Consider the following 11,615-nt stretch of genomic DNA (forward strand, 5'->3'; position numbering starts at 1 on the left):
GATTCCATATATAAATGATATCATTCGTATTTATCTTGTCTGGCTTATTTCATCAGTATAATGCACTCCTGTTTCATCTATATTGTCACAAATGAAAGGATCTCCTTCATTTTTTAAGGCTGAATAATATTCCATTACCTCTTAAATGAGTGACTTTTGGTACATTGTTTATACTTTCTAAGCCTCAGGGTTTCTTTTCTTCTGTAAAAAAAAAATATGTATATATATATATATATATATATATATATATATATACACTAACAGGTTATTTTCTGATATGTGGAATGTTTGTTGAATCAACAAATAATTAGTTGAGATCATAAATGTGACACTTAGCACTGTATTAACATTTATTAATACTCTTCCTGTTAATTTCTACAATAAATTGTATAATAAGTAACAATAATAATAGTACTAGTAGTAGTTTTAGAAAATGCATAGGATGTGCCAGGCATCATATACTGTACTACCCTCCTTCATGTGTACCACAAGTTACATGTGGATATCATCTTCCACGTTGTTTCCTTTAAAGAAAATTGAAGCTCAGCAAGATTGAGTAGCTTGCTCCAGATATGAACTCAGGTCTGAATCACTCCACATATAGGTTCTTAATTACTCCATGTCTTTAATTCCACATCTGCATTTGTTTGTTGTTGTTGTTTTTAACTTTTCAAGCATCTGAAATTCCTTTCTCTTTGGGGAATTTTCCACTTTGTGGGTCTTGATGAGAAACAGAGCCTTCCTCTCGTTATACAAGCTGAACATGTCAGATACACTGTTTACTCACATGCTCAGTCTCCCTTACAGATGGAAAACAGTCGGGCGACCTCGGGTTGGCCAACTGCACTCCTCTCTTGGATTTTGAATTACAAATAAATGATGTAAAGAAGCAAGGCCAGCAGTGCTGGGTCAACCTCCTGTTTCCTGTTCCTGCTTGGTAGCAAGGCCAGCTAGGACTTATAACGTCACTTTGGCCTGATCCTATAATTGCAATAGCATAGCCTTGGCTTTCGGTTGTTTAGTCTGCTTCTAGTTACTGAGACCTAACTATAAACTACCAAAAGTTTCCTTTTCTGCTCAAATTAGCCATATATGGTTCCTGATGATTACAAATAAGACCTTTCCTGATATACAATGGTGACCTACTTATCCAGGCAGATGTAACATCGTCCTGACAGGGACAGAGGGCAGGCAAGTTCCTTGAACAGCTGAACAAGAAGGAAAAGACCTAAGAAGGAAGAATTGAAGCCAGTTCTGCTTGTGTTATAATTCTACCCGCAGCTGCCTCTGTTTCACAGACCACATGCTAAGGACCATGTCCCTTCCCCTGTAACAGACAAGCAAAGTAGACCCAGGCCTTCCAACCCAGAGACCAGCTGAGCTGTACCGTGGACAGTCTAGGATGTGAAAGACTTCACTCAATGTCTTTGTCACTTGACACATTGTTCCTCTCTTTGGGAAGTAGTTTCTTTGTGTGACAAGAATATGCTAAACCAACACTTAAGTGGACAGAGGTGAAAGATGCCAAAATTAGCTACAGAAAAAAAGGCTAAAGACTTGTATTTTCTGTTATTTGAAGGTGTTAAGACCCCACATAGAATATGAGTCCTTTAAAGGAAAGTTGTGAATGGCCCAGGGAATGTTGGAATTTCCATGTGGCAATATGTTCTTGATCGGTCATGATGATGATGATGGTAGCATCAGTAGCATTTATCAGTGTTTCCTGGGTGAGAGGCACTTTATCCTAATGACCTTTTATCCCCATGACGACCCTGTGAAGTAGGAAATACTGTTTCAGCATCTTCAGGGTTTTTCTTCTTTTTTTTTTTTAATCAGGAATTTATCCTACATCACAGTTGGGTGGTAGAACGACCAGAACTGGACACTAGCCTTTCCTGAATTCCCAGAGTGTGATCTTAGCAGTTGTATTGCCTGATGCAGAGCCATGTAAATGTTGCCAAAGCAATGAAACGTGTACCTATTTCTAACAGATTCTAACTCAGAAGCTCTGGGGTTAAGTGCAGAGCAGTTGAGTGTGATTGTCTTTACAGACAGTAGATAACTTAAGAGAAGTTGTTTAAAAGTATATTTGCATATTGCACTACACTGTCATATCTGTGATTGGTTAGCTGTTGAGTTACTAACACAAATCCCAATACCATCTCTAATCTCATTCATCTCTTGTATGATATTTGACCTAATAGAGGCAGGTTTTTTTTTTGTTCTTTCCCACAAACACACATCGAACATCCAAAACATGCTTACCATTTGTGAGCATATTCTCTTAGTTATTTAGGAGTTGAGTAAGAGTGAGAGGGAAGGGCTCCCCTGGTGGCGCAGTGGTTGAGTGTTCTGCCTGCCGATGCAGGGGACGCGGGTTTGTGCCCCGGTCCGGGAAGATCCTACATGCCGCGGAGTGGCTGGGCCCGTGAGCCATGGCCGCTGAGCCTGCGCATCCGGAGCCTGTGCTCCGCAACGGGAGAGGCCACAACAGTGAGAGGCCCGCATACCGCAAAAAAAGAAAAAAAAAAAGAGTAAGAGAGAAAAAGACACATAAATATGAAATACGGTCATCATTTTTTTAATATCCTTTATGTTGTTAATCCCTCTTAGCATTTACTGCCATTCACTCATTTGTATTATTTGGGGTATAGCAGTTTATTCACACAGCATTTTTACATATGGCTTATCATTTGTATTCTATTTTAATAACACTAATAATTATAGACTATCGACAAACTCATCAGACCCTACATATTCATTTCAAAATCATGAAAATAAGGTGGAAAATGAGGTGTAAAGTGGAAAATCTATGTGTATGTTTTCATTGGTGGAATGAGGAGCTACCTGAATATCACTCCTTTAGCTTTTCCTTCAAATGGTGCACTTTTTCCTCCATGCATAGGAGTCACTTCCATTAGGTAAACAGTAGTCTTGAGGGCAAACCTCAGAAGTAGAAACAGGAGAACTTTTCAATTATGGTAAAATCAAACATATTTTTCTTCAGTAGTGAAAAAAAAATTCTTCATGAGAAGTTCAACCACCGTGAGTTCCATGGTGAAAAACTTTCCACTTATAGATGCAACTTCCCCCAGAATTCTGAGAAATGTCGGTAGTAGAGAGGGGTGTTGCATACACCTGTTTCATTTCCCTCTGACTTTTCCTTCTCCTTTCTCTATTGACATTAAAATCTATAGTGAAAGCACGTAGTAAGCAGTCTAGGACAATTGATATGACATTTGATCTAAATCTCCAAAGTCTATTTTAGATGGGGATGCTATGAGAGTCACAGGAGGGAAAAAAATCTAGAATTATTCTTATGTGATCAAATGTACTAAAATAACAAAAGCAAATCTTATTTCTAGCTAATGAAATAGCATTCCTTATATGATGTCATATTATGGCAGAAAAGAAATATATGTGTCTATTTTCTTCTATATTAAAACTGCTAAGGAGTGGGGACCGATGAACTAAATCAATTGTTTTGGGTTCAAGTTGTAGTTTTTAGTAGCCATGCTTCTTAGCAAGTTTTCAGAAGCAAATGTAGTTCGTTTACTATCACCACTAAATGTGCAATTGTGTAGATTTGTGGAAAAAAGTATTATCAAATATATATACTTTAAAATGATTTATGTAAATTTATCTATTCATATGATTATTCTCCCCAAGTAAATCAAAATCTACTATATACTATGTTTTTCTTCTATAGCTTAAAAGGGGAATGTATGTTGAAACTTATTCAAATATTTATTAAGTGTCTACTAAGTGCCAGGCACTCTACTAGGCAGTAGAGATGTTGTATTAGAGGTGGAAAATGTCCTTGACCTCCAGAACTGATACTCTTGTAAGAGAAATACTGGGTCAAACTAAGTCAACAGTTTCTTTGGCTACAGAGCTTTTTACGAGTCTTGTGAATTATGAGTCTCTGATAAGGAGATGTAGTGGACAACAGATCCCAAATTTACTTGAAATCTTTTCCTTCATGGACTGTCTCATAGGATTTATGATCCACTGAACACACCTTGAGAGACACTAGTATTCTGCAGTGGTTAGTTGTTTTCTATTAAACAACTATATACTGAATCCATGATATTATTATCTGGATGTTTTGGAGGATACAATGATGTACATGGCCACTGTGATGATAAGGGGGTCCAGTTTAGTTAAGAAGAGAAACCACAGGAGTTATAACTTAATGTAACAAAGAAATACACACACATATACATATATTTATATGTAAATTACTATTTATATAGTATACAATGTCTTCTGAAGAAGATAGAGTTGTTTGTAACTTGGGATCTCACAGGAGGTTTCACAGAGAAGGTAGACCCTGAGCTGGGCAGAATTTCAGTAAGTTAATTTGGTTCTGACCGTACGATAAAATCAGGTATTTGCATTGGTCAATCTGACCTTGATGGAACAGCATTCCATTTGCAGGGAATAGTGTGATCAAACATGCAGTGGTGGAGATTGCCAGATGGTAATATTCCAGTACCTGGAAAGTGTTGAAACATCTGCCTTCTCCACGGTCTAGAAAAGTGAATCTCAAGTGAAATGCAAGTATAATGGAGGCCAGTGCTCTTTGCTTTGTACACTGCTTTGATTCTACAACATGCAACAATGTAGTGATCTGTTTCAGATTGTCATTATTCGAGAGGGTTCTTAGTAACAGGAGTGGAAAAGGAAGACCTCTCTTCCTGTGTTTCTGCCCTATGCTCTTAAGCCAGAAAAGGTACCAACATCACTGACCTGACCTTGTCTCAGGTATCTATCAGAATCTACTAGAATCATTCTAGTGAAAGGTAACTAGACGTCCAAAGGACTTAAAAGGTACACTATAACCTTTGTATACTTTATCTACCTGGTGAAACAAAAATGTTACCTGTGTGGTCCCCTTCCCTAGAAATACCAGTATGTTTTTCCAGTGCATGGCAGAACTTTGCAGGTAAAACTGGGATAAAGGTGAAGAATAGTCTTCAAATTCTAGTCCTTGAACAGCACCTAACACACAACAGGTTTTCAATAATCTTAGCAACAGTATTCACAAATAATGACCATCAGCGTAACTGCTCTTTTGTGCCAAAATACATTACCATATTACTTTTTTTCCTTCAGCTTTACAACTTGGGTTCTATTATTGTTTCCATTTTACAGATTAGGAAAGTGAGGCTCAGAGATGCTAAGTCACTTGGGCAAGGTCACAGAGCTTGTAGGAGATAAACCTGCACCCTTACTGTTGGATCCTACAAAACAGACCATAATTTAAGTCCTTCAAAATATACCTCAGAACATTTGAGTAAATTAATGAATAAATCCTCCTAGTCAGACTGACCAGATCATTATATTAGGTTCAGCTGTAAGTGGAGGAAAGTCATAATCAGTTAATACAGTTAATACAGTAATTTACTTGCTTTGAATTTTCTAAATGATGTTTAGCTAGTAGTTTCATGATGATAACCATCGAATAAAAACAGGCATATTTTTGGTATTTGGAATAAGATCTCATATTGAGTAAAATACATATTGATTCCTAGACCTATATGATGTGAGTAACAGATGACATTGAGATGCCATCTAGAAGTACTCCTGTGCAGTTCATCATGTCAACCCAGCTAATAATTTTAGAATGTTCAGAGTGAATAATATATGCAGCCATAAAGCATATTTCTAATCAATGCAAATAATATTTTTCCTATGCTAAACCCAGAGTTAAGTTATAACACGCATCATAAGATTAATGGGCCATTTTTTCTTCATCACTTTGCTAAATTACTTAGTCTGGAAACCATTCAGAAGGTTGCGAATTGGGGCTGAGCAGTAGTAGTGAGACTGTGCCTCTGATGATGCAACTATTTCCACCCCGACCCCTACCGCTCCCTTCTTGGGAAAGAAGGCAACATTTCTCCTAGAAAAAGTCACAGGTTCATAAGCTGGCTTGTATAATACGTTTGGAGGAATAGTGTGTCTTTTAAGCAGAGCCTATCTCGGCATGTAAAATAATTTTTACCTACCATTTAATGAAATTAACACTCACTTTGAGGCTAGGTCTTTTGCCATTTGACTCCTGGATCACGTCTATGGATATATGTTTTTCTTGAGACGAAGTGTGAACCCAATATAGTATCCATCATTCAGTCTATCTAGCTGATGTACATCATCTGAAGCACAAGCTCCCTGAGGCCAGGCACTTTATCTGCTCTATCAGTGTAGCCCTGATGCCTAGTGTCTAGCTTTTGGAGATTCTTAATAAACATTTGTACTGAATAAGGTATGTATATGGTGAGCAAAAGTTGGCTTCCCATTTTACCGTCAAGAGTACCCCACTCATGTTCTGTGAACACTGGATAGCAGAATCTTACTATGTTATTTTTCTGTTCCCTTTGCAAGTTTCCTGAAAGGGCATTCCTGTCCTTAGAATGTCCATCTCCTCCCATCTTCCTGGAGAATAACTCTTCTTTCTTAAATACTTAGCCCCATTATTGACTCTTTAAGATTGAATGTATTACCTCCTTACAAACAGAAAAATGCAGTGCTTTTTTTTTTTTTGGACATTTATCACCAGAAAATTATTCTAACACCTGAAATTCTGGACCTAAAATGCTTGGACTAGTGGTTCTCAAAGTCTGGTACCCAGACCAGCACATCAGCTGCACGTAGGAATTTTTAGAAATGAAAGTCTTGGGCCCTTCTCCAGACCTACAGACTCGGACACTCTGGGGGTGGGGCCCACTACCTGTTTCAGCAAGCTCTCTTGGTGATGCTGATGCATACTCAAGTTGGAGAGCCACTGCTTAGACCTAGAACTTAAGGTTTAGGCTTTGGACAGATCTGAGTCCTAAACACTACAGAGACACTGGAGTGACCACGAGCAAGTTACTTCTGGGAACCTCTTAGCATCTGTGTGCCTTGCTTAGCTAATAGTGATTTTAATTAATTAGAATAATGCACACAGTGTACTCAAGAGAGTAACCAAAGCATACTTTATGTTCCATAAGTTCTAGCTGTTTACCATTATCATCAATCAGAGCTTACTGACACGTCCTGAAGACATTCTTCTAATAAATGTAATAATGTGGTTTGTAAAATTAACAGCTTAGAAGAGCATATTACGAAGTTCATCAGACAGGGTCTCAGCAGCAGATCAGGGGTACATCAGTAAGGATAAATTGAGCCCAATGTAGAGAATCAAGAGATAGTGTAGTGCCCTGGGTTCAGTAAAAGTGTGGCTACTTTATAGGAGATGAAAGAGAAAGGAAGCCTTGCTGGAGAGAGAGTCCTCCCCAAAGATGCTGTGACGCCCCACAGAGAAGCACTATACGTTAGTTGGGGGATGCGGCCAACTCCCAGCAATTTGGCAAGAATTAATACCCTAACTTCACTCCCCTCCTTCATTCCCTACAGTCTTCTATTGGTACTCTTCATTGGTGAGCCAAACAGAAGCTAGAGCGAGGACACTTACTAAGCTAGGCCATGCAAGCCATCCATATAGAGTTGGGTGGAGAAAGGATGTGGAAGGGCAAATAGGACATATTTCCCGCAGGTGGTGAGCGAGCTGTAAAATCACTCGCCCTTCTAACATCATTGCCATTGCAGGAGCACGGAGGAGCAAGTGGTCAGTTCTGACTTGGCAGATCCAGGAGACTGCAGGACAGAACTGGTATATGAGTTGGGCTTTAAAGGTAGATTTGAATTTTAATGGAGAGTATGGAGTAAGAAATGGTGAAGAACCAAGGGAAAGGGAGATTCATTGCAAATGGAGAAAAGAAAAGTGGCATAAAGACAAGGAAAGTCAAGACTTATGGAAGAGAGAGCAAATACTCTGCGTGTGACTGGAGCAGAGAATGGGTAGACGAAGGCTGGAAGTTAAGATGAAGTCATCCTTGAATAACATTAAAGTTTCCTCCTTTAACCTCAATTTCCACCTTCTACTCGCCTCATTAACATTGGAAAATTAAAAGTGAATTTGAGTGGGCTGGTGACAATGGCAGTATGAAGCAAAGAGAAGAGAATAAGAGTAAAAAATTTAGTAGTACCTTGGTGAAGCTGGGTAAATGATGGGCGGTGGTGTCACATCAAAGCATGGGCAAGTGATTGTGACAAATACAGGCTTATTTCTTGACTATATGACTTCAGTTAAGGTAATTAAGCCCTCTAGGCTGCAGTCTCCCAACCTGTAAAATGGGGATAAAACCTCGCTTCCTCCAAGGTTTCTGTGAGGATCTAATGATCAATGGAAGTAAGAGTTGAGTCCAGTAATCAGTTTTTAATACATATAAACTAATGTGAGGATAAGGGTAAGAATACTTGCTATCATTTATTGAATACTTATTATGTGTCCAATATTGTGCTAGTCTATTTACATATCTTTTCTCACTTAGCTTTCTTTTCTCTTATCTGCCTTTCTATAGGCAAGAGATAACTGATGGCTCAGTTATGAGGAAACGCAGTTGTGAGGAAAATGTCAGAGGGAAAATGTACCAGAAAGTTAATTCCTAATGGATCTGTCAGCCTTAAACAGAGCATGTCTGTGCTAAAATGTGTAAAATATCTGTGCTAAAACTACTTAATTGGACAAGTTTTGATAAAGTATTAACTTAATGAATAGGCATAAACAGCTTGGAGCTTTTTGGAGGGTATGTGGTACTATTAGTATTGGTGTGATGACTTTTGAAAGTTCTATGGCGTATAGAAGTCAAAAAGAAGACCCGGAAAGGGGGAAAACTCTCTCTGAAAGTTATTGGGGAAGTCTGGCTAGTAAGACTCCAAAAGGGAGAATCAGTAAGAGGCCAGGTTATTCATAGGCCTTCTGAGAATGTGTCCATGAGAAATATTTACAATGATTGGATGCCGGAATAAAGGAGAACACTGGCTCCATAAATGGTAACTTATTTTATACAAACAGGCTAATGATAAAAATAATGAAAATCTGATGGATTTTTGAGAGTTTCACTGACCAAACTGAGACAAAAGTGCATAACAGCTAGATGCTCATAGTTTTAATCAGTTCACTTTGGAGTCAAGTAAAGATAGCACCTGAAATGGTAAGGGACGTTTATGCAAGGTCACAAAGATTTTTGGTGGTGCATTTGGGATATAAACCCATTTCCATAAGAATTCTTTCAGAAGTCAAATGTTTGCTTGTCAAAAATAGCATGAACTTACTTCCAGGAAAAGTTCCTAAGAAAAAATAATTTGAGTAATGAAGCACACTGATGTAACAGTTAATTTAAGAACCCAGAAATAGAGGTAAAGAGTAAAGCAATTATGGGTTAAGAGTCTGCATAAATTCCCCTGGAAGGGGGATATGGTCAGAGATGGCAGTTTGAAAACAGTGAGTCACCAAAAGTAAAAGTTTAAATTACAGGCTGCTTTGGGGGTCTTCAAGAGAGATTTTATAGATTGAACAACAACCGCAGCAAGGATAAGGTATAACGCTGTCATGTAGACTGCAGCCTGAAAAGAAAGCATTGCAGAGAAGCCACATCATCCTGAATTTATATTTCCGTGCATTTGAACAGATTGGAGAGCAGTAAAGTTGTTTTAAGAGCGAGTGATTTAAGTCAGCCAGCTTGTGAATAATACGAGATATTTTTGCATTTACATTAACTTATGTCCATAAATAACGAACTTTAACAATGAACAAAATCCATAATCCTGATAATGCTAAGAAAACTGGAAAGGTGCCTTTACCTTGAAAAGACAGGATAAAGAAGACAGCATAGAAATTTAGGGAGATTGCAGTTTTGGAAAAATTATATTAACATTTATTAGCTGCTACAGCTTTGAAATGTGATGATTTAAAGAAAGAAGTAGACTGTTGATTTCTAAAAGGTAATGTGTTGGCTGAAAGAGAAGAGAATCTTGTTGAGACCTAAAGTGTTCTTTTAAGGATATATTTCAATGTCATTTCAAAAAATAAACACATTTCCCATAACAAAACAGTGAGGTTAATGGAGTAATGCAGGTGAAAGCTTTTTGGCCCAAAGGGGTTCCATCCTTTGGAACAAAGTTTTATTGTTAAACACACCATGACCCAGGCCTGTGAGTGCCAGCACAGTGGCTGTTTTTTACAAGATCTGGTACAATATTCACAGTAGTTCTGGCCTTAGCACTAGGCAAGGATCATTCTTTTTGTATCTTCCTGATTGCTTCCTCTACAGAAATGGGATAATCCCTCCTCTTCTAAACTGGAAAGTAGTTTCTTCCCTCAATAAAACTAGTTTCTTCTCCAGGTTGAGCTTTTCCAACTCTTAGAGGTCTAAAATGAATGATATGAAACATACTATATTTGCATCTATTTTTATTTAAGAGTTATCTAAGGAGATTTATCTAATTAAATAGGAATTTCCTAACAGATGCCAAAATAAACAATCAACAAGTTTTCTTTAAAGATCATATATATTATATAACAAATCCACCTAAGAGTTAAAATATAAGTAGGTATACAATTTAACTATTTGAAGATAATTTTTCTTCTTACCACTGAAGCAATAAGCAGGTAGTAGTACAATTTGGGGAAAACAATATTTCTGACTTTTGTTTGTTTTATTTTAATTTGTGATATTCATGAGATCTTTTGTGAAGCCTTTGGGTATATAGTAAAATTAATGGGTTTTTAACTTTGTATTGACTCGTATTTTTGTAGGTTTTAAATTTTTCTTCTGGCTTCAATTTATACTATCTCCTTTTACTTCTTCATTTAGAAATAATGTATTTTTCTCAGGATTGCAATCTCAGTGCAGTCCTCTACTTTTCTGTTTGTTGGACGTTCTCTTAGACATCTACATTTTTGTCTAGTTAGTACATTTCTAGTTTTTTATACAATTGATAAGAACTGTTTAATCTTATGAATTCTTTATATTTTCTCTTTGGTGACAAGATTTATAGGGATTTCCTTGGGCTTAAACTAGAAAGAAAAAAGAATTTGCATATGAAATGTTGAAGGCTTTGTTACAAAGTGGGTTAACATTATATGTATGTTTGAAATAAACTACTTCAACCAGAGCACCTAGCTGTTAACCTCCAGATTAATATCTATCATAAAATATGTGCATGCTTCCAACACATGGCATTGCCTCCTATTACTGCATGTCCAGGAGAAATTGTTTTGTCTTGTAGCAAAAGGCATTAGCTCTTTGCACATTTTTTTTTTTTTTAATGACAGCTATCCAAAAATCAAGCTGAACCCTTTTATGTGAGGGCAGAAAAGGACAATTTTTAGACGGGTCTAATATCCAGTTGTACCTTTCAGTCACTTAGAGAGAAGGCTTAGACCCCTGAAGCCCAAAGTCACAGGTTTTTTAGGATTATGGTGGTATATACTTCCAGTTTATAGAAAAAAAATGCGTTGTAGAAAATCCAAGTTAAATTAGGACTAAAATCCAAGTTAAATCTAGAACTAAAGTTTTACTGCCCCAAATACTTGTAAACTCTAGGTTACTGCTCTGTTGTCCATTTCATCAATTGCAGAGTATTCAAGTTAGTCTTTCAGTGCTAACAAGAACATAAAAATGCATTATGTCTAAAAGCAGAACATGATTGCCAAGCCAGATCTGCGCATTACCTGAGAGTTTGGGGGGCCACCTAAGCGGCATCTACTTGTCTGCTACTGA

This window comes from Leucopleurus acutus, assembly GCF_964270905.1.
Source record: "Leucopleurus acutus genome assembly, contig: HAP1_SCAFFOLD_645, whole genome shotgun sequence".
Lineage (NCBI taxonomy): Eukaryota > Metazoa > Chordata > Mammalia > Artiodactyla > Delphinidae > Leucopleurus > Leucopleurus acutus.